General features: G+C 38.8%; 2 long non-coding RNA genes across 2 annotated transcripts in view; one reads left to right on the plus strand and one right to left on the minus strand.

Moving 5' to 3' along the window:
* LOC147581494 (uncharacterized) overlaps window positions 1–22,933 on the minus strand; it is a 66,739-nt gene that overhangs the window by 30,293 nt on the left and 13,513 nt on the right. Inside the window, exon 2 of the long non-coding RNA XR_015249973.1 lies at window positions 18,220–18,300. This is a non-coding gene — a long non-coding RNA (uncharacterized LOC147581494). The remainder of the gene's footprint in view (window positions 1–18,219; window positions 18,301–22,933) is intronic.
* LOC147581495 (uncharacterized) overlaps window positions 1–22,933 on the plus strand; it is a 63,185-nt gene that overhangs the window by 14,622 nt on the left and 25,630 nt on the right. The gene's annotated exons all lie outside the window — the stretch shown is intronic.

Below are 22,933 nucleotides of genomic sequence, written 5' to 3' on the forward strand. Positions count from 1 at the left end.
TTCCAATCCATAGAGCCCACATCTCATCCAGTAGCTAACACCAAAGACTAAGGACATAGGGAAAGAAAATGGTTCCTTACAGTTTTCCTTAGGATCACAAAACTTTTAGATTGGGGAAACTAAAAGAGTCCAAAATATTTCCTCAATTAGAACATTTAGGGACCTTCAATTCCAACCCTTCCTATCTTAACATAATTTACTTTTAGAACAGAATAATCTTAGAGATCTTCAGGATCATAAAGACCAAATCTGAAGGTTGTACCTTAGAGCTTCATTGAAAGGGTAGTGCTCTTTACCTAAGTCTAAGCACCAGGGCATCCTGACATTAGGATTCACCACTCCTGTATAAATAATCAAACCACACAAATGTTTTCCTGTATTTTTTTCTGGAAAAAACATCACAAGCAGCTATCAGCGTTTTGGTAGGAGATGAAGCTTTAATTCCTAATTCATAATAGTCAAAATTAATTCATTTTTATCTTTTTTCTCACTATCTATGTTAGACTCTCTGCTGCCATCACTGTTATGAAAACATTTGGAATATTTTAGCAAATGCGTGGGCTTGGAAGTAGATGAGAGGCAGGAAGCTGCATGGTCTGGGCTCAAATTGGTGAGTTAAGATTACCTGCTTCAAGCTGTAAGTATTTGGTGAATAGTTTCAGTATGTTAGAACAGTAGCTATGGATTAAATATATTCTTGAAAAAAATTTTTAATGTTTATTTTTGAGAGAGAGAGAGAGAGGGAGAGAGAGAGAATGAGTGGGGGAGGGACAGAGAAAGAGAAAGACAGAGAATCCAAAACTGTCTCCAGGCTCTGAGCTGATAGCACAGAGCCCAACATGGGGCTCAAACCCACAAACCGTGAGATCAGGACCTGAGCCGAAGTTGGACGCTTAACAACTGAGCTACCTAGACGCCCCTAAATATATTCTTTGGGTCAACCAGGAAAACTCACCACCTGTGACATTATATTGAAAACAATAATCTAGCAAATAGCTTTGCAAATACAATCTCTTTGAAAACTGGGGTAAATCTGAGTTGTCTTTATTTCAGAACATTATAGATAAAAGCTGGATCAATATGAGAATTTGGGAAGACTTTTCTGGCTAACCTAAACAATTAAATCAATTCCATCCAGGCAATATAAGTAAAGTTGATTTTCTCCTCCTCAGGCAAGTTTGTTGATTAAAATGATTATTTTAGTATTTTATGGTGGGACTGCAGATGTGGAACTGGACCCTACAAATTTAAGTCATTGCCAGTCAGATCACTTCAGGTGCCTAGTAAGACTAGTTGCTGTTTTTGTTTGTTTGTTTGTTTGTTTTTTAAGGTTTATTTATTTATTCTGAGAGAGAGACAGCATGAGTTGGGGAGGGGCAGAGAAAGAGGGAGAAAGAGAATCCCAAGCAAGCTCTGATACAGGGCTCAAACCCACAAACTGTGAGATATGACCTCAGCCGAAACCAAGAGTTGGATGCTTAACTAACTGAGCCACCCAGGCACCCCAGGACTAGTTTCTTAATGTTGGTCGTCCTGGCTGTCATTGTATAAAGAAGCTTCTGAGGAAGTGAAGGCTTGTCCTTCCTCAGAGATAGGTGTAGTTGCCGCCTTGTTGAATGGAGGTTTAATTGAATCACCTGCGGGCTTCAGACTCTGTTTAAATACGTGGATGAAACAAGAAAGATGATGCCTGACAAAGACGAGTGGCTTTGTTAATTAAATTAGCAGTGGAAAATTTACAAGCTTTAATTAGTATAAAATAAGCCACAGAAATAAAGATAGTGATTAAAGCAGACTAATCTGATTAGAATCACAATGTGCGTTGTTACAGGCTAGTTGATGGTAGAGACTCCCCAGTGGAGTCTGGCCAGATGCAGGAACCCACTTGGAAGAAAAGGGTACTTTGCACCCAAGCCTGGAGCTGCCTGTTGGATTGCTAAATCATTTGGGGGGGGGGGGCGGATTATGCCAGAAAAACACTGTGAGAAGCGTGGGCACTGGTGAATTGATAAAAGCCTTCTTTCTGGGAGAAAGCCTATAAAATCCATGACCACCTGCAGTGAAGGGAGCTAAAATTAAACTTCAGAACCCTCACTAGCTGAGCAAGATTTCACCCAGCCTCTCAAAACTTCAAACTTATGAAAAGTCTGGAGAGTCAGAAGGTGGTTAAGTTGTCCATACTTTCTTAGTTCACACCCACACAATGAAAGCAGTGTCATTCGAGACATTTAGACAAAGAATATCCAAGTATCCTGTGTGTTGAGAGAAATGTTAAATTCAATGCAGTACAAATCACAACATTAAATTACCATGTAAATCCTCTCCAATGTTCAGTTTCTTGATCTAACTTCTATCAAATTAATTTTAGTTTATGAGTGTAGGTAGATGGAAGCTGTCCATTTCCCTTCCAGCAATTCCCAGTTCTCCCCCTATTTTCTGGTTTGTAAAGCTTCCAATCACCTCAAAGCCGAATGCCAAAACAGGTCACGTGTCTCCATTATTTTCTATGTGCATATGCGGCATCGTGCATGAGGCTCTCGTAATGTTTAGATAGTCATGCACCAACAGAAACCATGACAGAACTTCACTTTTCAAACAAATCATAACCAAAGTTTTTAGAAGATATTCAATTATATATTAAATAAAATGGCCTGGTTTATATTGACTTAGGCTTCTAATATTTGGTATCAACTATTGTAAATGTTTATTCCTTCAGTATGGGTTTATTATAAGAATAGATTTTCCTTCGGTGTTGCAAATGCTGAGACATAAGAAGAAATTCATTTTAAGTGGCTCGTCTTATGACAGAAGGTTATGGCCATTTCAAATCAAATCATTTAAAAAAAATAGACATTTTTATTGTTAATTTGATGGCATAGATTTCAGCCACAATTGTGTCACCGTGGTCTACTGAGATGATTTAGTTCAAAATAAACCAACATTCTTCACTGTAGAGTTTTCATTAAAAATATCTACTAAAAGAAGAGAATTTTCTTTGGTGCTTATGGCCAGAATACAAAAAGGTGGAGTGAACGACTGCCAAAATATACGTGGATTAAGTTTATTAATTCACTTCGTTATCTGTATCTAATTCATCAATTATAATTCACAATATATAATTGATGGCTATCACAAAAGATGATATGAAGTTCAATTTCAATTGCACTGCTATGCATTTGATAACAGAAATGTTTTTTTCTCAGCCAATGAATGTTTGTTGAGAACCCCAGAAGATGCAGGATTCTGTCCTGTGCATTGGTATCTTTTTCAAAGAATATATGTGATCTGGTGAATAGATAAGATACTTATCTTTCTTAGATTTTTAATAGAGACACACTGCTAATGTGTATTCAATACAGATATTTAGAGATACAAATAATAGCTAGGTAGGACATTGATTCTTTAAGTTCAGAGTCTGTTCTCCCTCCCTCCCTCTCTTCTCAGTCTGAAAGCTCTTAGGTGGGGCTGAGCAAAGCGGGCAGCTGTAAGTGGCAAAGGCAGTGACACAGGACAGGTGTTGCTTGAGCAGGTCAAGGATGGTGTCTGCACTGACTGGGGTGGGAAGTTGAAGCCCCACTGAGAGGGATTGGGATAAGCAGTTTTCCTGCACAGGGAAGGACAGGTGGAATGCTTACGGAAGCCCCAGAAATGGGTGGAGAAGACCGACTGGGTGAAGAGTCCACCTGTGGGATGATTATGGCCTGGCCTGTGGCGTTGGGGCTGTGGAGGGTGCAAAGGGCATGTGCATAGCCTGCCAAGGAATACAGAGCCCAAGAGGGAGGAGGAGGCTCCCTGTGTGCGGGCACCGATGGTGTGAGCCACCACGGGATATGAGGGCTGAGAACAAGGTGAGGAGGGCACCCTGGTGGGAGACAAAGGTGATGGCAGCAGCATCTGTGTGCAGATTGGAGCCCTGCATGCAGACGGCACCTGTGCACGGGTGAGGCGACTGTGGAGGGGGTGGTAAGAGAGCATCCACATGGGATTAGTGGTGCAGTGGTTTGCTGGGGGCACTGGTCACCCTGCGGCGACTGAGTGAATAAGAGAGTATAATGAAGATAAAGAGAGACAAGTTTCTCATTGTAAGAAACTGAGAAAGATAAAAAAAAAAAAAATGGAACAAACCCATGGGGTTAATTTGGAATTATGGTATTGGTTTGAACTCATGGTTTTCAGTATATAAGTATAGATAGATATATACCTATATAAATATTGATCAGGATGTACGTGTGTGTGTATATCTATATCATATGTGCATGCACACACACACATATATTTACTACCTGTATCCAAAGAGAGAGCTTAAGAGCAATGATATTCTTGTGTCACCCAGAGGCTGAAACCTAAAATCCATGCTCCAGTAAAAGAACTGGGATGCCTTGGAGAAATGGCTGATTGTAGGACGGATCAGGATAATTACATAACAAATGTGAGGTATCTCATTATGATGGAAGATAAGGAAGTACTCAAAAGAAAGAAGAGGACATTTCAAAAAGACATAGAAATCCAGATGGCCAAACAAGAAACAGGTTTAGCATCAAAACAAATAATAATAGTAAACATGTTCCTTACAGTAGACTACCAACTGCTTAAGGTATAAAAAGTAAGAGGAAAACCATGTGGCAACCATCGTAATAATAATTCAGGCAAGAAACATCAATGGATGCAATGAAGTGGTAGAAAATTTGATGAAGAGTAGAATAGGCTCTTAAATTACCTTCACAAAGCGATGAAGAGTAATTTCTTCTGTAAAGAAATCTGCCACACAAAACTTAACCAAGTGATCAAGGTGAACATTAACATACAGGACAAAGCAAAATGACATAGCGCTTGATAGGGTGCAATGAGACCATAGCATCACATTCGCGATATCTCTGCCAAAAACAGATAACCCAAACATAATCATGAGGAAACATCAGACAGCCAGAGTGGAAGATATTTATCTGAACAACTGGCATGTAATTTTCGAAGTTACCAATGTCATGAAAGCCAAGGAAACCCCAAGGAACCGTTTGAGATTGCAGCAGATTCGAGAAACATGGTCACCAAATAGGGTCCTCAATTGGAACCTTTTGCTAAAACACATACTCTTGCCCAGTTGGGGAAGCTTGTATGTGGATTAAATGGTGGTAATAAATTAATATTAAGTTCTTTACTTTATTTATTAAAAAAAATTTAATGTTTATTTTTGAGAGAAAGAGAGAGAGAGAAAGAGACAGAGTGTGAGCAAGGAAGGGGCAGAGAGAGAGGAAGACACAGAATCTAAAGCAGGCTCCAGGCTCCGAGTTCTTGCACAGAGCCCGCCTCTGGCTTCGAACTCATGAGCTGTGAGATCATGACCTGAGCTGAAGCTGGACGCTTAACTGACTGAGCCACCCAGACATCCCCTAGGTTCTTTATTTTGATTATTATATTGGGACTTTGTAGGAGAAAATATTACTTGTAGGAAGTACATTCTAAAATAACTGAAGGTCACAGGACATAGAGGCAGCAAAACTATTCTGAATGTTTGAAATCATTTCAAATCATTTCATTGAAAAAAAATATATCAGGAGTCTAAAACAGTCTGTTTTCCAGAGCTGCCTGTGTTATGACCTGGCTGTTTGAGGGAGGAGGACAAATCACTTCAACTCTTTATGTTTCTATTTCTTCACCTCTTAAATAAAGAAGTTGGACTAAAGCACCTCAAATCTCTTTAGAGATCTAATACCATCAGGTTCTCAGGCGTCAATCAGGAACATTGTACTTAGGGGTTAGGCAAGAAGGGGTAAGTGGTAAAAAGCTCTGGAAGAGGAATCATCCTGGTTGCATTTTGTGAGAGTGGAGATTCGCTGTGTGCCAGAAAGAGGAAGAGGGATTGTGCAGGCAAGGAAAGTGCTCAAGCATACAGTCTGAGCAGAAGTTACACAACGGGAAGAGACAAGATCTTATCTTTTTGCTGAAAGGCTTCTTGATTCCCCTCCCTCTCTTCATCCCACCTTCCTTCCTCCCTCTAGCAGTTATTAAGCAGGTCCCACATTCAAGGCACTGGGTGAAATACTGTGGAGGGTAGAGGCAGAAAGGATAGTTTCTGCTCTCAAACTGTCTTCAGTCTGGTAGAAGAGGAAACACACAGATAAAGCAACAGCAACCACAGCACCAAAATCCCCCCCAAACTCTGCTTAAACTACACCAAGTTTGCCACTCTGAGGTTCAGAATTGAATTAGCCTCTTTCTTGTTCAACAATCATTCTCCCTCCCCTCCCCCAAAGCATTCTTTCCCCTTATTTGATTGTTTTATAGACTAGGCGACATGTGGCATTGATAGCTGTATGTTTCATCAGGAAAAAAATAAGCCTTGGTCAAGTGAGCAGTACTCTACAGACTATCTGCTTAATGCCTCTAGGAATAAAATGGAATTTATCTCTTTGATTTTTAAACCTCAGAGAAACTCTGCTTCCCTTTTCCTACCACAGGAAAAACTGCAATTTAACAATTGATACATGAAATGATTAATTTTATTAGGGTGAAATTGTGAAATAAAATACAATGTGGATTGGGTTCCTCTTAATATAAGCCATCTTTTTAAGCTGGTAAAATAATAATATTATATTATATTAATTTATATAATATATATTATATAATATATATTATATAAAATATATATTAATTTATATAATATTGTTATAACACTGTACTGTGCATTATATTGTAACATCAGGGAATTTATATGTATGCCACTGAAAATCAGTAAGGGACTTAATCCACAAAATCCATATTATTTTCTTTATCAGTCATTTTGGAAAAGACAGAAAATTATAGTGCTTGAATAAAATATGTTTTTAAAACGAATTTTCCAAATAAAATTTCCCCTAATGTTCATCCTTGTTCATTAAGCCCACATAAAAGGGACCAAAGCAGCCATTAAGTGGAGGTTCAATGGCTCTCTGTTTAAAGGGAACGCTACGGTTCCAACCCATAATGTGTCTATTGTTTTGGAAAATGCTAATTGTTAAATTGATTGTGATATTCATGTTCTGGCACTCCAGTTGAACACTGCACAATGCCCCATGTGATGATGGAGAAGAGCTTGCTGTTTGATGCACAGTGCTTGGCATGTCCACGTCTATCTCAGTTGTGAAAGGTTGTTTCAGGGCCTTGTTTTTCTAAATGTGAACGGCTCAGACAAGAGAACGGTAACACAAGATACTAAATTATGCTTATTCCTTTCATCAGTGAAGTCGCTCAGATGAATAGATGGGGAGCAAGGAAACTGCATGTTACATATTTATAATGGATTCTGAGGGTGGCTGAGAAAGCCAACGCAGCTTGGTTGAGTGCAGGATGTACTGGGAGTTGGGAACGTGGTTCTGGTCCTGCTCTGGCTCTCTCTGACTGTGATATTGGCACGTTACTCTTTGGGATCTTATCTTAGAAGAGAGGATTAGGACAAAATATTTTCTGAGTCCCTTCCAGTGCTTTTAATATGAAATATCACTATGTTAAATTTCTCACTTGTTACGGCACTTAATATGGAAAACACTGACAAATAACTTCCAAGTAATTTTTCATCAGATAGATACCAAGTCCCTTTTATGTTCTGAGAACTGTGTCTATACCAAAAGTGTAGGATTAATACATGTAGCATGTGTTATCAGGAGTGTATAATTTAGCCTAATACTGGCAGACTAATGATAAATTTAGGGCGGTGATATTATAACAAGTCCCATAATATAACTAAATGTAATGCACAATCCCAGATTTGATGCTCAAACAGAAAATAAATATTGCTATAATGAACATTGTTGGAAAAATTATACTGAATTAATATCAAATTTCCTGAGGGAGATAATTGTATTGTGGTTATTTGAGAGAATATCCTGGTTCTTAGGAGAGACATGCTGACATATTTGGGGTCATGATATCTGCAACCCAGTCCCAAATGATTCAGTAAAATGTATGTTTATACACACACGCTTATACACATGTATGAGAGAGGCTGAAAGCAAACACAGCACAATGTTTACAATCGGTGAAAGTAGTATATGGATATTCCCCACCCCCCCCCCCTTTTTTGAGAGAGAGACAGCAAGAGGGGAGAGGAGGGGCAGAGGGAGAGAGAGAGAACCTCAAGTAGGCTCCACACTCAGTGTGAAGCCTGACGCGGAGCTTGATCCCATGACCCTGGGATCATGACTTGAGCCGAAATCAAGAGCCAGATGCTCAATGGACTGAGCCACCCAAGTGCTGGGTATTGCTTTATGATTCTTAAATCTTTTCTGAACATAATAGCTAGAAAAAGTAATGTGTGATAAAATGTTACAGGAATGCAAGGATAATTGCATGCAAGATAATTATAATAGCTAGTCTAATAAAACAGGATGTTAAACCATCTCATTTTATAAGTCTGCGGCCCCACAGATGAAACATATTGGTGACAAGTGTCCAGTGATTGATTGTGAAGAGTAGCTCCATTCTCATCCCCCACCCCCACCCCCACCCCCCCCACCCCCACTGGACGAGGTAAGATGTGGCCCAGATCATGTCCAGCTCATTGGTTTCTTCCAGCTCATAGGCAAGAAGATTATTCTGAGGCACAAGAATGGTTAAGTAACTTGCCCAAGGTCACACAGTAGGTGTGACCAAGGAGTCAAAATCAGGCTTTGCCAAGTGGTCTCCTACCTTTACCACTCTATAGTGCCTCTAATAATCTTATGTGAACTCAGTTAGGATGTTTCATGTTTTCTTTTTCTTCTTTCTGTCTACTTTTGCAAGTTTAGTTTGGAACAAAAATGTCCAAAGGAGCTCAAACCATGGTTGGATTATTATTAGTGAATTAGACAAATTGAAACTTTGCTGATCGGATTACTTCCAGAACCCTGATCGTTGTGATTTGGCCTGTCATAATGATTGTAAATGGTTATCAGTGATTTATCTGGTCATTGATTTTGAAGACTTTTAGAGCAATAAGATCTAGTATATGTAGCAAATTGGGTCTTTAAGTATATTTTTAATGCATATAAAATCTGTATATCTTAAAGGAAATAACATCCAATTCATCATGAGGAGAACTGAGATTAAAATAGGAAGACTGATATTGAGCACACCTCCGAGCTTTTCTCAGCGCTACTCTTATAGGAATGGTGTCTCAGGAAAGATGCTAGATCAGCTTGAGGCAGGATAAGACTTCATTTTGAGTTTAGGGAGCTGTAAGTATTTTGGAAGATACTCAGGAATAAAGTCATGAAATTTTCTTTTCATGTTCATAAAAATATAAGGCACCATCACTTAGACAAAGACACTTTGGGGTGAAAATGGTGAATGCTCAAGAGCCTTTAGAAAAATTATCTACAAGGGTGCTTTACTATTAGAAGAGGAACTGGCATGGGAGGAGAGAGGTTACACTTTAAACTTAAAGGAATATGGTAATCTTTGGATTCTGCAATTTGGAGCAAACTAGTCTTGCATTTTATTCCTCTGGTGTTTGTTTCTTTTCACTGTGAAGATTCAACCTTCAAAGCAGAACCTGACAGGTTGTGCTCTGCTCATCCAGCCTTCTGGGCATCTGTCTTCAGGTGAATTATAGCAGCAAATCTGGGGGTTCACTCCTGTTCTCAGTGCTCGTTCATCTCAACCGAGTGGCAGCAGAGGCCTTGAATGAGCCATACAGAAGTGCGTGCCACAAACATCTTCAACTGGGAGTTTTGAATAATGTTGCTTTTAGGTTTTCAAAAAAGTTTTCTCCTGTTCATCACGAAGCCTAATGAAAGCCTATTTTGCATTCTGAGAGGAGGAATTGTAATGTGAAAATGTCTCAGAATCCAAATTATTTAAGCAGTAATCCAAAGAAGTTCCTTGTCAGAAGCAATATTATTTTGTACGTGCTACAGAAGAGGAACCCTTGAGCGCTATCCCCCCAGAACTCTTGAACAGTGACTGGTGTGTATATATCGTGAAGAGAGTTATGCCATTAATTCTTGATACGTAACGCATTCCTTTCTTTGTATCTGATATTATTTTTAATAGTATTTCTGTCAATTCTCTTGAGATAACAAGTTGTCTACATTGGAGACATTTTTATTCATTTTGTCTGAAATTTATACCTTTTCCTCATTTTACTTTCTTTTTTTCAGTTTTACTGAGATGTAATTGATATACAGCACTCTACAAGGTTAAGGTGTACAGCATAATGACTAGACTTACACATGTTGTGAAATGATTCCCACAATAGGTTTAGTTAACATCCAATATCTCTTATAAATACAAAAAAAAAGGTTTTTGTTTCCTTGTGATAAGAACTTTGAGGACTTCCTCTCCCAGAAACTTTCAAATATGCTGTATAGTTGTGTTAACTATAGTCACCACGTTATACATTCCACTCCCAGGACTTGCTTATATTATAACTAGATGTTTCTTCCCTTTGACCACCTTCCCCCATCTCCCCCACTCCTTGCCTCTGGTAACCACAAATCTGATTTTTTTTTTTCCAGATTCTAGATGTGAGTGAGATCATGAAGTATTTGTGTTTTTTTTTTCAATATATGAAATTTATTGTCAAATTTGTTTCCATACAACACCCAGTGCTCATCCCAAAAGGTGCCCTCCTCAATACCCATCACCCACCCTCCCCTCCCTCCCACCCCCCATCAACCCTCAGTTTGTTCTCAGTTTTTAAGAGTCTCTTATGCTTTGGCTCTCTCCCACTCTAACCTCTTTTTTTTTTTTTCCTTCCCCTCCCCCATGGGTTTCTGTTAAGTTTCTCAGGATCCACATAAGAGTGAAAACATCTGGTATCTGTCTTTCTCTGTATGGCTTATTTCACTTAGCATCACACTCTCCAGTTCCACCCACGTTGCTACAAAGGGCCATATTTCGTTCTTTCTCATTGCCATGTAGTACCTCCATTGTGTATATAAACCACAATTTCTTTATCCATTCATCCGTTGATGGACATTTAGGCTCTTTCCATAATTTGGCTATTGTTGAGAGTGCTGCTATAAACATTGGGGTACAAGTGCCCCTACGCATCAGTACTCCTGTATCCCTTGGGTAAATTCCTAGCAGTGCTATTGCTGGGTCATAGGGTAGGTCTATTTTTAATTTTCTGAGGAACCTCCACACTGTTTTCCAGAGTGGCTGCACCAGTTTGCATTCCCACCAACAGTGCAAGAGGGCTCCCGTTTCTCCACATCCTCTCCAGCATCTATAGTCTCCTGATTTGTGCATTTTGGCCACTCTGACTGGCGTGAGGTGATATCTGAGTGTGGTTTTGATTTGTATTTCCCTGATGAGGAGCGACGTTGAGCATCTTTTCATGTGCTTGTTGGCCATCCGGATGTCTCTTTAGAGAAGTGTCTACTCATGTTTACTCATGTTTTCTGCCCATTTCTTCACTGGGTTATTTGTTTTTCGGGTGTGGAATTTGGTGAGCTCTTTATAGATTTTGGATACTAGCCCTTTGTCCGATATGTCATTTGCAAATATCTTTTCCCATTCCGTTGGTTGCCTTTTAGTTTTGTTGGTTGTTTCCTTTGCTGTGCAGAAACTTTTTATCTTCATAAGGTCCCAGTAATTCATTTTTGCTTTTAATTCCCTTGCCTTTGGGGATGTGTCGAGTAAGAGATTGCTACGGCTGAGGTCAGAGAGGTCTTTTCCTGCTTTCTCCTCTAGGGTTTTGATGGTTTCCTGTCTCACATTCAGGTCCTTTATCCATTTTGAGTTTATTTTTGTGAATGGTGTGAGAAAGTGGTCTAGTTTCAACCTTCTGCATGTTGCTGTCCAGTTCTCCCAGCACCATTTGTTAAAGAGACTGTCTTTTTTCCATTGGATGTTCTTTCCTGCTTTGTCAAAGATTAGTTGGCCATACATTTGTGGATCTAGTTCTGGGGTTTCTATTCTATTCCATTGGTCTATGTGTCTGTTTCTGTGCCAGAAATATTTGTCTTTATCTTATGTCACTTAGCATAATGCCCTCAAGGTCCATCCATGTTGTTAAAAATGACAAAATTTCCTTCTTTTTTTTTTTATGGTTGAATAGATATTTTCCTTTTGCTGTTATCCTGTGACAAATACAGGCCATAATATGAATTAACCGTTGGTTGCATTTAATTGATTTATTATATAATGCCTGCTTTACTTTCTGGTTGGTTCATGTATACAAGTACTGTTTCTGTTCAGTTTGGGAGACATGCTGGGGCCTCAACAGAGAGGGGGGGAATTAAAGTTATACACAGGATCAGGCTAATGGAATTCTCCTGTGGAGAGCTGGTGGTCTGTACACGGGGAAGGCTGGTGTTTTATATAACAGTGCCCAGGAAACAGTGGTGACCTTGGTGACAATCCAGGTAGGGTTGCTGTCCCAGGGATCTAATCAGTTGAATAGGACATGGACACAGGAAGTCACCAGACAGGGGTAAAGATGCAGTTACAAAGATGTGATCACCTTAGTTTCAGGGAGTTCTAGCTTTAAGGAAGGTCACAGCCAGAAATTTAAGGGTGGAGGGAGTATGCCTAGTCCCTGAGGTTAGAAGTTTGTTGGTAACGTCTTAATGCATTTGAGGTCTAACCAAAAGGGCTAAATTTCAGGGCAGAACCCCAGCCCCGGTGGCAGAAATAGTAGGCTCTCTCCAGAATGCAAAGGGTCTTCAAGATAAATTCAGACTGTGACCAGGCCTTAGTCTAAGCTGGTGACTGGATTATGGATACTGAGTTGGGTCAGAAAAATAAATTCCATTTTTCTTTGTTGGTAGTCCTGGGGTTCATTGCCAGTTAGGATTTGTTCAGGTGCTTAGTGAGGCTAAATTTTTCAGATACAGGATCAACAGTATTAGGGAAGACTTCAGCGGTCAGGAACCAATAGATTATAAAATTTTTGAAGATGCTTATGTCTGTTTCTATCTCAGCTCCCAAAGCCTGGCATAAGGCGGATACTCAGAGCTGAGTTGATATTTGTGAATTGTGCAGTCTGGTTCCCAAAGGATATTAAGTAAATAGTTACATCCATGTCAAGATTTGCATGTCTAGATCTGCTTAGAATGATTCTAGGATATATTCAGATGAAAGATCTAGTTTATTTTCCTATTTATGAGAATGATATTTAAAAATATTTCCTTTTAGTGTTTCACTTACTAAACTAAGTTAAAATATTAGCCCTTTTAAAAACGGAATTAAACCTCATACTCATTTCTTTATACCTCTAGATCAGTTATTAAGAATGCAATTGTGGTGAGGCTTGCCACATTGAAAAATTAACATTACAGAGACGATATTTCTGCCAACTTCAGAGTTAAGACATTGCTGTCATTATTAAAGCAGGATATTTTTCATATATATAAATGACACTTCTGAAAACAATTAGAGGAAGTGCCACTTGAACATTAACGGGGGATTTGTCCTATGTCATTCACATTCCCTCAACTTATTTGCCTTAGGAATGTTGCACAGACTTACATCTCTCATACATTTTGTCCTCAGGGGTAGTATATTTCCTCACCCCCCCTCCCCCATACAGCAATTCACAATCCAGTGTAACAAAGCATGTATATTTTCCATTGTATTCCATTATTTTTCCTGCCTACGGGCTCTGTTTCCTTATAAAATTGTGCTTGCTGAAATTTCCTTGGTAGTTACTAAGTTCAACATGCTCTTTTTTCCATATACGAGACCAAAACTCAGAGAGTTCACATAACTTTTTGCCTGTGGCCCAACAGTTGCTAATGCCTACATCCAGATATCCTATTTTCCAAACTATTCATTTTTAAATATCATCTATCTCAAATTTGAAAACCACTGATGAAGTACTTATTTGATTATTTTTTATCACCATCTATAACCAGTGGATTTGTATGATCCCTATTGCAGGCTTCTCCCCTTTTTGAGTACCGTCTACTGTTCTCTAATTAACTCCATTGTCAAGCCACATGACAACATCTAGATATCTGAAATACTCTGTAACAAGTCTTTGTGTTCTCATGAAGGGCAATACTTAAATGAAAAAAAATTTTTTAGGGCACCTGGGTGGCTCAGTCAGTTCAGGGTCCAACTTCAGCTCAGGTCATGATCTCATGGTTTGTGGGTTCGAGCTCCGCGTCCTGCATCAGGCTCTGTGCTGACAGCTGGGATCCTGGAGCCTGCTTTAGTTTCTTTGTCTCCCTCTCTCTCTGACCCTCCCCTGCTCATACTGTCTCTCTCTCGCTCCCTCTTTCTCTCTCTCAAAAATAAATATATTTTTTAATTTTTTAAAAAGAAAAAAAACCCAGGAAAACATTTTTTTAAAGTAGCCAAATATCCAAATGTTTTCTAAATTCCCATGTTTAGGGACACCTGGGTCGCTCAGGTTGGTTGAACACCCGACTTACTGGGCTCAGGTCGTGATCTTGCGGTTTGTGACTTTGAACCTTACATCAGGCTCACTGCTATCAGCACAGAGCCCACTTTGGATCCTCTCCCCCTCTCTCTCTCTGCCCCTCTTCTGCTTGCGCTCTCTCAAAAATAAGCATTAAAAAAATAAAAATAATAAAACGAATACCCATATTTATGGCATTCTGTGGAGAAAGTCTCCAGATAAATATCTATAAACTTCAACCTTCAAACTAAAATGTCTTCCACGTGGATATTTCCTAAAGTCTATCCATGTTGTTCTGTGTAAGAAACTGAAAGACTAATGTTGCCTCTGCAGAAATACCAACTTAATGTTTTTGAATCCATCTTTCATATTACCTCATCTATTACAATGTAACTACATTTACGTTTATATGGGTATTGTGTTCTTGATGGTATCTTCTGATCTGTATCATCATCAACGTGAACATTAAGCCCATAATTAATGTAATACCAGCAAATAGAAAGTAAATATTTGCCAAGCATTATCAATCAATATGTACTCTGGGCCACGAATTTATGTATCTCTCTGTATCTGCCTTTTTTTTCTTTATAGATGATGTTGCATAAACATACTCAAATATTCTGAAAGCTCAGGTTAACTGTATTTAAAATCATATTTTGCATGGCAATACAGGCAGCAATTGGCCTTGTGCAGGCACTTCTTTGAAAGGGATACAGAAGGGTGCCTGGTTGGCTCAGTCGGTTTGGATTTCAGCTCAGGTCATGACCCCAGGGTAGTAAAATTGAACCCTGTGTTGGGCTCCAAGCTGGGTGTGGAGCCTGCTTAAGATTTCCTCTCTCCCTCTTCCTCTGCCCCTCCCTTGCTCACCAAATGTGCTCTTTCTCAAAAAAAAAAAAAAAAAAAAAAAAAAAGGATATTGAAATTGTCATTAATTCTCATTTGCATTAGATTCAAGTTTATATCCTGAATAATGCCTCATGCACTTATATTGCCTCAGGATTTTATAAATTACTCCTATAAAAATAAAAAGGAGTTAATTGAAAAGAACAGAACTTATAGCATACTAAACAATATTTGGCTTATTAGTTAACTCACGTATATAAAATTAATTTATAAACATTATATGTGTGTTTAATATAACTCTATATGTATATGGCCACTCATTTATGTATACATACTCCTGCCCATATAGTCAGTACCTATTAATTGAGCACTTACTTGATTCCAGGCACGTGGCTAAGACAGGAAATACAGCATGAACAAGACAAACCTGGCACCCATTCTCCTAGATCCTGTCAGGCACAAGAGCGCCCCTAACTTCTCCCTCGGCAGGCATGGCACAAAGAAGTCCGTGCCCCTGAGCCTGGATCTCCTCAGGTCGGGGCTCTTTGGCAGGGCTCTTTGACTAGATCAAGAATGGCATGGGAATCAAAACCTATTTGCCATTCCTGACTGTATATTTACGTGTATACATAGCTGTTAAATTAGATGTTTCCATCTAGAGACCCAGGCACAATAGATAACAAGAACCAAAATAAAATTTGCCCTAGACTACCATGATGAAAATTATTAATTCAAGTTTGAACTTTTTATTTGGGGACTGGTTACATGATTTGGGGTCTCTTTCCAGGAGCCCTTCAAGAAGATCAAAAGTAAGGGTTGACTGAGATTGGGAAACAATTTTGTGAGAACAGTTTCTCTGTAGAAATGGTATTAAGAGCCACAGCGCCCTTAAGGGGTATAGCCCTTTCACCTAAGGCTACGGACGACTTGGCAAGTTTGCAGTTAAAGGACCACAGGGCACTGGTGCCCCAGTCAGGCTCGAGAAAGCTGCACTGGCTTGTGTGGAAGAGAAGAATGCTACGGTTGGGAAGAAAATTCATTCCTCACCAATACACGTCAATAGGGTGTGACTCCAGCATCAGAGGGCATCATGCTGATGACATTTAAAAATGAGTCCTGCCCACGGGGTTTTCCCTCCCGGGTAAGAGGATCCAGGTGCTAACTAGCCGTCCCATCGGGGACAGAAGCTGAAGTGGGACTGAAAGCCACAGGCTCAAGGAGAGACACTGCCATGTCACAGGAGTGGCAGTTGATGGGGCCTGCAGAGGGAACTTCAAAGAACTCACATAAGCACCTACACAGGAAAGTCAGCTTTAAAACACCTGCAAGGTCTAGAGAGCATGACACCTGCCTATGACAGTGGTGGTCATGTAGGAAGTACAGGTATTTCCATCAATTTTATATCTAAGCTCCCCAAACATTAGCTGGTGGAAGCAGAAAGGAAGCTTCTTCTTCCCCACTGCTTGCTACAGGCTTCAGCTGAAGGCAGAACTGAGATTTAAGTTTAAATAAAGTTAGAACTTTGCAATATCTGGGAAAGGAAATTTACATTGCTTGAGCAAATTTGGTGAAGTTATCATAGCCCTTTCTATTATCTCAGAGTGGCCAAAAGGTTTCTAAAGGTCTTCATTGTCACTCAAGGGCAGGAGATGGGCTGCAAATACTGAATGGGTTTAAAGGGATGGAGGGAAGCAAAAATAAAACTGCTTATATAATTCACTCATTCATTTATCCATTCATCCAGTGAATATTTATTAAACACCTTCTATGTGCCAGGCACTGTTTTCAGTGCTAGATACATGTGAGCGAAAAAAAAAATACTAAAAAAAAAAAAATCTTCTGCTCCACAGAGTTTTGTTTTTAATTTTTTAAAAATGTTTTATTTATTTTTGAGAGAGAGACCAAGTGTGCATGGGGGAGGGGCAGAGAGGGAGGGAGCACAGAATCTGAAGCAGGCTCCCAGACGCAGGGCTCAAACTCACGAACCGCGAGATCATGACCTGAGCTGAAATCAGACACTTAACCAACTGAGCCACACAGGCACCCCTGCTTCACAGAGTTTCACACTTACAGAGTGTATGTTTAATGTCAAGGAGACGCATACACATAAGCACACAATGATGAACAGGTGTACGAGTGAGTTGCCCAGACATTCTATTTTCTACCATTTCTTTACAGTTTTGGTGAAACCCAAAGGTAGTATAGATAAGGAAATCTCATGATTCTGGTCTTCTCTGTTGACCCGATTATATGTGAGGCTGTCCTTGAATGAGTTCTATGATCATCTTCATTCATATTGCCGTATTCCTGCATCATGGTTGCTAAGTTAATTACCCAGCTCTCCTAGTCTGCAAAGTTCAACCTTAAAGTACTGCTTTTTTCCCCAACTATGTATATAACTCAACTTAATTTGGCTTTGGATATTTTGTTATAACACTTCAGGTTTATGCTTAAAATTGTTTCTAGGGCATAAAAATGGGCCACTGTCCTGCTCCTCAGTAAACAAGACCATTGAGAAGAAATCTGGACTGTGCTGACAATTTCTGCATGCGTTTCCAGGCAGGGATGAATGAGCAGGATTTGTATAATGCAATTTAATCAGGATCTGGCTCATCATTTGCTTTGACCACTCCTCTCTCTTCCCCCCCTGACTCCCAAATGCACACGGAGACATAGCTTGCCCAGCAGTTCCTACTGGTGCAGGGCTGGACAAAAAGATCACTTTGACTCACAATGGGAAGAGAAAAATGTTTATGCTGAATGCTCTGTTGTGGTGTAAAATATCTTAAATGTAGTGTGTAGCTGTCTTTCTGAAAAATTTGCTCTATAATTCTTTCATCTTCACTTATGTGTGGTGGACCTAACTTAAAACCAATGAAGTCCAAATTTTACAGTTGAAACATTTTGATCATTTAGCAGAAGGAAAATGAAGTCCTCTTTTAATTAAAACATTAAAATAATTACTGATCTATATTTAAAATGAAAAATTTATAAAACACATAAAATTCTAAATTCTCCTGACAGACATTTGCTTAAAAACTTTTTGGGCGTACCTGGCTGGCTCGGTTGGTAGAGAACGTGACTCTTGATCTCGGGATTGTGAGTTCGAGCCCCACACTGGTCATGGAGCTTACCTAAAAAAATAATGTAAAAAAAGCTTTTTGAAAATATCATGCCCAGTTTCTTCTCATAACAGGGGTACCTGTTGCCTAGTTTTGGGCCCATAGGCTTTTTTAAATGCCATATTGATGTTCCTTAAACTGTCACTTGAAATTTTTTTTTTAAGTTTTAGTTCTCATGTATAGTAAGAGCCCTTCAATGTTTTTGTCAATGTAATTTAGCCATTATGAACAACCGGTTTGGATGAACAGTGTTTATTTTATACTGGGCCACTTCTACTTGTGATATGGATAAATAACATTTTACCGTCAAGTTTGTTCAACAAAACCATTATTGCTTTCTTGCTGTGCAGACACGGCATTTGTTTCTGCGTCTGCTAAAAAATAGTACTTGCCTTTGAGAAGCATATCATCCACTGTGTTGGGACGAAAGAGAAATGTAGATTGTCATTTATACTTTTATAGTGCATAGGATGTAAATTTGTAATTTTAATAAAATGTGTTAAAAGCCGAGGTAAAAATATGTGCAGAATGTTACCTATTTCTTTCTAATTTCTAATTCCTGACTAACTCCTATTAATGACAGACTGGCACTCTGACACGAGACAATAGGTTATAAGGAAAGGTTACACATAAAATTGATCAGAAAGACTGCAAATGCTGTTGTTGCACGCATGAACTGTGAAGGGTGCTGTTAATCCTGAAGAAGTATGTGTTAATAAACAACGTATATTGAATATACTGATTAAAGCTGTCTGATTAATCCAACAGTAAGTGCTCTAGAGCCATTAAATTGAGCTTTCAGAGAATTATCATCTACTTGAATCTTTTTAATTTATCAAATGCTCCTAATATATTATTTACCACTCACTGGTTTTTGAAGTCACAAGAGTAATGCTATTTGGACACTTAAAAATACATAACTGGAGATAAATTAGCAAAATAATAAATCATCCAACAATTCATCTTACCTTTCTAACCTTACGTCATAGTTAAAGTGTTACTCACAAGTAAATCTCTGGAGACACTGTGATAGTACAGTGCCTAGTTTCAAAGTACGTATTCATACAAAATTCTCTTTGCCTGCCAGCTGGAGCTAGAATTCTGAGAATTGTACACTTCAAGTACATATTTAAGGAAGAGCAAGTATGTCGACAGGCTGTGATAGAAGATACATAATGAACAGAGTCCACACACTCAAAGCTTAAGTGTTCAGAGAAGTAGAAACTATGTTATGGGACCAGAAGATTTAGGGAACATTACAATAGCCACAGACGTGGCTTCATCTAAACATTAACATTTTATAAAATACAAAAATACATATTATTAGTTTTATGAATAAAGTTAAGAAGTTTTTAGATGGGATGAGCCCATAGCGGTTGAAATCAACATCACCTGCAGACCTCTGACAGTCAAAATGATTCTCTGTCCATAGAATGAATAAATTAAATAAAATAAAATTTGCAGTTGCGTGTATGGGTGAGCATTTCAGTATAAATAACATTAAATTAGATGTGGCTATTCTTCTACATATTGCCATTTTTGTCCTGCTCACAATCCATTTGCCATTTCTCCCCCACTCCCAGCTCGCCCCAGGGAAGTAAGATAGAATCAGGGAATCTGAAAGAGTAGTGTGATGTGTGCAGGGAGTGGAGGGCACAGACAGAGCAGGAAGTGAAATGTCGAGTGGGTGCAAGAAAGAACAGGAGCCCAGGATAAACCACAACAAGATGGAATCACGCTCTTTTTAGATGTTACATTTCAAGGTTGTTCCTGAGTTTTATTTTTTAGGAACTCCTGTGGTATTTGTTGAATCTGACCATAATTTGGTCCCTGGGGCAAAAGGGCAAATGTTTTGAAAGAGTTTCTATGTATAGATTTGGCGGGGGGGAAGCATTTTTATTCTTATACAGAGATTTCTAAAGTCAGTAGTTGGTTGACCATCTGAGAATCTCAGTCATTATTGCTGCTTCCCCAATGATGGAGGAAGATATGATGCCATTTGATGCCTTGTCATTTCAACCTTCTTGCATCCGCTTTCCGTGAGATGTTCCCTAATATAGTTTATTAAATCTGAAGCTGCATACCATTATTGAGTAGCTCCTAAATAGTTTTTAGGCAAAGTATATCATAACAGTTCAATAATACTCTTCTTACTTGACTTTAAAATGCCTTCTCTTAGTCTTTGTTGCAAACAACATTTTATTCTATACAATATTTAGGTGAAGGACCATGGGAAGGAAATGTAGAATTAGTTGTAGAGATAATGACCATTACTATAGATCTTAGTGTGTTGAAAAGTGGGTGTCCTGGGCAAATTCTACAGGTAGAATTCTGACAGATGGGATCAAATATCTCACATATAAGAAATTACCCCTAGAAATATTCCAGCTTTATTTAGAAAAGTAGCTAATTTTTTGTGAAAATGCAGTTCTGCCTCTAATTTTAGTGCATCTAGACAGAGAAACACACACACATATGTGTATATATGTATGCATATATAATATATAATCCTATATTTATGTAATCATATTATATATAGTCATTATAAATATATATATATATATATATATATATATATATATATACACATACAAATAAATTTGTCATCTAAAAAATGTTCTAATGGTAAGACTATGGGAATACCTTTGGAACCTATAAACATCATGCTTTTTGGGGAAAGTGTTCATTTTCTATATCTATTTAAATTATCCTTTTGAAAAGCATTTCATAGGCTTTCTGCATGTGCAGGATGTTAGGTAGAAATCTAAATTATATTCTAGTTTGGTGGGAATATACCTGCCTTTAATACATCACAATGACCTCACAAGAGGTATTTCTGTTGCCTCACTTGTAACTCTGTGATGTAAATTTTGACGTTTCACAAATTGGCTCTGATGGTTATGACATCAACAACTGCTATACATCTCCTTGGTTAGGTTACATGCTTAATTAGTCATGTTTCATTTCCTTTCTGGCTTTCACAGAAGTTTCTCTTACATGACATGAGTTTTGGAAGACAGCATCCTCTGAGGACTCCCATTCCCCCATCTTTAGAGAAATTCCTTCTTGAAAGAGGCAAATTAGCACAACGTTGCACCCAGACAGGAAAACGGGGTTCTGGATGTGGAAGGTGACTGCGGACAGAGATTTCAAGATCAAAACTTTCAAAGTATGTTTCTGCCACTTCCCGTGTCACCTACGGGATTGCACTTCGTCTCTCTTTACTTCATTTCACCTGTCAGTTAAAAAGGGCATAATATTTATGTTCACCATGTCTTGCAAGTCTTTCAGTTTTTTGATTTTTTATAGTGAACTCTTTGTTCGTATTGAAGCAAGCCCATATTATTAACAAATGATACGGTCACAATGAAAAACTCTCTTCCTATGCAGAGAGCCCAAGGGACAGCTCCCTTTCCTATTTTTCAGCTGTACACCTTTGCAAATGGATGAGCCTTGCGCCACTGCCTAAAGGTCAGAAAGCAAAGGATCTGCTGATTCAGCAGGAAGGATAAAACCCTAGAGTTTCCATCTCCCTACCTAAAATACCTAATCTCTTCTTCTTTGTGGAAATAAAACCTGGGAACACTTAGGGAAGACCAAAGTTTTATTTTTGCTGAGACCCCAAAGTTTTGTCCATAATGTCTGTCTTCTGGGACTCTATTATTCTGGTAGCTGCACCAGAGAAATAAGAGTTCAGGTGTAGCTCACCCAGCTCTCAAAGGTTCTTAGAACCACAGTCTTCACCACTGTGCACAACTCAAGGAAGCTTTCTCCTGCAGTTGTTTGTTCATTTAGAATGAGGGAATACACATAAACCCCTGACCCATTGGACTGATGGAGTCCAAATTTTGAAAATATCTTCCCATTTTATTCTTTTTCTTATCTCTCATCTGGTGTTGTCACTCCAATGAAGAATACTAACACTAAAGATCTTTTTTTTTTATGTTTATTTCTTTCTTTTGAGAGAGAGAGAGCACGGAGAAGGGACAAAGAGGGAGACAGAGAATCCCAAGCAGGCTCCAGGCTGTCAGTGCAGAGCCCGACAGGGGGCTCAAATTCATGAACTGCTTGATCAAAACTGAGCAAAAATCAAGAGTAGGATACTTAATCTAATGAGCCATCCCAGGTGCCTTAAACTAAAACTAAACTAAAAACTAAAGATCTTAAAGCTAAAGTACTTAATTCTAATTACCATTTTGGAGCTAACAGTTTTTAGGGGGGCAAAACTATCACAAACACTAAAATTAGATTTGGGGACTGTTTTCATTATAATTGTAAATTTTCTTCACATTATTACCAGCCTACTTCTTTCAGTAATAATGAGGAATACTATGGCCATCGCTGTTTAAGTCCATGATTTAAAGTGTGTTTACTATTTCCCATGTAGCATTAAGCACTAAACTAAGAATTTCACCTGCCGAACTTGAATTTCACTTGACAGCCATAGCAGGTGGCCACTGTTACTGCCCTCATTTTATAGATGAGGTGTAAGAGGTTAAGAAGCATTTACAAGGTCCCATCCCAGTAATTGGCTGAAAGAGCACGGAGACTCAGGTTCATCTGCCTTCACTATCTGTGCCCTCTCCTGATGACCATGCAATGCTCTGTTAAATAGCATGATGCACTACTGGTTAAAGACTTCTCA

The sequence above is a fragment of the Puma concolor genome, chromosome B1 (assembly GCF_028749965.1).
Source record: "Puma concolor isolate L17-30 chromosome B1, mPumCon1.1.hap2, whole genome shotgun sequence".
In the NCBI taxonomy this organism is placed as follows: Eukaryota; Metazoa; Chordata; class Mammalia; order Carnivora; family Felidae; genus Puma; species Puma concolor.